At 57.6% G+C, this 3,185-nt stretch overlaps 1 protein-coding gene across 2 annotated transcripts in view; it reads right to left on the bottom strand.

Annotated features, from left to right (window-relative positions):
* The window catches only part of SLC35E2B (solute carrier family 35 member E2B), a 41,917-nt gene extending 40,893 nt beyond the window's left edge, over nt 1-1,024 (bottom strand). For both annotated transcript variants that reach the window (XM_004705217.3, XM_045298871.1), the window contains exon 1: nt 690-1,024. The gene's annotated coding sequence lies outside the window, so the exon portion shown is untranslated. The remainder of the gene's footprint in view (nt 1-689) is intronic.
* Between the last annotated feature and the right edge of the window lie 2,161 nt (nt 1,025-3,185).

Here is a 3,185-nt window from a genome sequence, read left to right as displayed (position 1 = left end):
GGTGGCCTCCGGTCGCAGGGTCAGGGCAGAGGCGGGGGTCCCCGCAAAGAGAAGACAGCCAGTGTGACAGCGACAGAGGGGCGTGCCCGCTCGGGGTCCTTGGAGGAGGGGGTGACCGGTGAAAGTGGGGGCGCCGCTGGTGAGCGCGAAGGGGTCCCGGGCCGTGCCGCCTCGGGGGCCGAGAGCCCGGAGAGGGGGTGGGGGCAGGCCAGCACCCAGGGGAGGGTGGGCGGCACAGGACTCCTGTCTTCGGTGTTGACCTAGCGCATCCGCCCCAACGATGCACCAAGTCGGCCACCTTTGCTGGAAAGGCCCCCATCATTCTAATCACCGAACAGGTTCCCACCCGAAGGGGGGCGCCCAGGGGTCTGGGGGACGCTTCTGGCGGCACAGAGTAGCCCCACCCGCACCTCGCCCTCGGCCCGACTGCTGTCTCCGGCCACCAGCTCCCGAGAAAGGCGCGCCCGAAACTGCAGGCTTCCGCGCCGAGGCCCGTCCCTCTCCCCGAATTTCAGACAGCGTACCCCGGTTCTCGGCGTGCCGTGGCTACGAGACCGCTCCTCGAGCCGGGGGACAGTGACATCCCACCAGCCCTGGGGCTGCACAGGGCAGGGCAGGGCCCTGCGTGCCAGGGACGCGGGGGCGACCCACCCGAGACCCTCCCGAGGTGGTGCGAGCGTTTCACTGACCAGTGTGCAGTTGCAGGCACCCCCGACGCCGGGGCCCCTCCACCCACGGACCGGACAGGGGCCGCGGGACGACGGCTGGCGCAGGGGTCTCTGTGCGCATCCGGTGGGCGTAGCGGGCGCCCGGGGCCTCGGCCTACGAGCATGGGATGGCAGGTGCACTGGCCACTCGCCTTGGGGTCGATCGCCCACCCCGGGGGCGCGGGGCTGGCAGCAGGGGTCAGTCTCGTGGCCCCGGCCCCGGCTCTCCGCAGCGCTGGGCCTGGAAGAACGAGCCGAACGAGTTTGGAGCGAGCCTCGGGGACTGAGGGCCCGGGTGGGGTGGGTGGGCGGACGCGTCCCGGGAAGAACTCGCCACGCGGCTGGCGCGGAGCCGCCTCAACAAAGGGGTGCCCAGGCCAAACAGTCAGGAAGGGGCGGCGCCCCGCTTTAAGGGCGCGCGTCCCTTAAGGTGGTCTGCAACCCTGTTCGGAGGAACCGGCCGCCCAGCACCTCGCGGGCAGAACCAGAACCCCCACTCCCTGGCGTGCCCTAAGCGAGCCGCCCAGCTGGAAGCCTGGGCCCGGTCCCCCAAGCCTCTGAGCGGCAGGTGGGCCCAGGAGTGGGCGGAGCTCCTTTGGTGAACTGGACGCCGCTTGAAGTGGGTTAACATGGCGCCCCGGTGGCGTGTCTCTGGGGGAACGGGAGAGTACGCAGTAAAACGACAAAATAGGCCCCATGATCAATTCTCCATGCCAATGGGCTTTCTCGGGATGGGATGGAGGGAACCACTTGGGTGGAGTGTTTAGGACTTTCCAGAGTCGGCCTGCAGCGGGGAGCCCCATTCACTCCCACCCTAGCCCCCAGTACCAGCAACCCGACCCAGGTCCAGTTCCTGTCACGTGTCCTGGAGATGCCCCGCCTGGAAAAGGAGTGGTTGGGAGAAGTGAGCTATACAGAGTGATGTGCTGGGTAATGTGTGGGGCCTAGGAATGGGGGCCTTTAGGGGAGAGAAGGCTCAGAGCACTGGGTGGCCTGGTCTTTGCTGAGACACCACAGCTGGGCAGACAAATATTAATAATAACGCAATGAAATATTAATAATAACGCAAAGCACTGCTTATAAACCAGATGAATGGGCTTCTGACCTGGTGGGGGCTTAGACTTCCTGGGGAAAGCCTTTGCACACCCCCCCACACACGCGTTGGATGAATCACAGGGATTATAGGGGACCAGGCTACCCCAGATGACTCCAGGCCTGCAGGTCATGGAAGGAACCAGGGCTCTTCCCAGGCCCTGGGGAGAGAATGAGCAGAGAGTATGGGGTTTGCATCATCACTGCCTAAGGCCCTGGAATTGTGTCCTCAGCCCTCAGCGCTGGTAAAGGTGTTGCCTGGAAACAAAGGTCAGGAATGCCTGTCACTCTCTCAGCCAAAGACTGCGGGTGGATCTGAGAAACTCAAAATTCCAAGCTTACTCTGAAACCAGAGACAGAAGGAAACCCTGGGGCTGGCTTGCTACCCCCAAGCTGCATCCAAGATTCAGGGACAAGCAAGCAAGTTCCATACTGCATGGGACAAGAAGACAGGTTTGACAATGATCCCCAGGATGTGATGAACCGGTTTTGCAAGGATTATGGGATACATTTGATACTCTCAACAATGTGCCCAGGTTGTACAAAGATCATAGGAGATTATCGATACCAGTGGTTCTCAACCTGTGGGTCGAGATCCCTTTGGGGGTCGAAGACCCTTTCAAGGGTCGCCTAAGACCATCGGAAAAAACATGGTCTTAGGAACTGAGACAGGGCTCCTCTATCCAAGCGGGTCCACCCACATGCAGATACACCCACATAAGAGTACCCGGTGTGAAGATGCATGCTACACCATGCTTCAAGACAAAATTTCATTTATTTGTAATTAGACATATTTCACAATATATAATTTTTTGTGGTTTTTTTATTTTGTGATTTTCACTGTTTTTGTGATTAATCACTATGTTCTAATTATGTTCAATTTGTAACAATGAAAATACATCCTGCATATCAGCTGTTTACATTAGAATTCATAATAGTAACTAACATTACAGTGATGAAATAACAATGAAAATGATATGGTGGGGGGTCACCACCGCATGAGGAACTGTATGAAAGGGTCATGGCATTAGGAAGGTTGAGAACCACTGATCTATATATATGGATATTTCCCAGGAGTTATTAGGACACCATCCCCCTGAAGCCTCCGGTGCCCTTTTGAACTACATGGGGTAGGGATGCTTGCCTGCCTGACCTTACCAGACCACCATCCTAGCTTTTGCATAGGGTACCCTTTGGCCTGGCTACTTACTTTACCATGTGAACCTTACCTCCTTCCTGAGTTCAAACACTTACTGATTGAGCTTCAAAGGAATTTTACCTGCTAGGGAAGGGGGTTGTTAGATTTTGGATTTTTAACAAGCTAAGTCTTAAATTGTGTTATATGTCTGGTGTTTTAACAGAGGGAGCATGACTGAAGGCACTAGG

The sequence above is a fragment of the Echinops telfairi genome, unplaced genomic scaffold (genome assembly GCF_000313985.2).
Source record: "Echinops telfairi isolate 266 unplaced genomic scaffold, ASM31398v2 ScPeMD7_7457;HRSCAF=8495, whole genome shotgun sequence".
NCBI lineage: Eukaryota > Metazoa > Chordata > Mammalia > Afrosoricida > Tenrecidae > Echinops > Echinops telfairi.
Note: the sequence above shows the minus strand (reverse complement) of the source record. Positions and strands in the feature narration are given on the sequence as shown.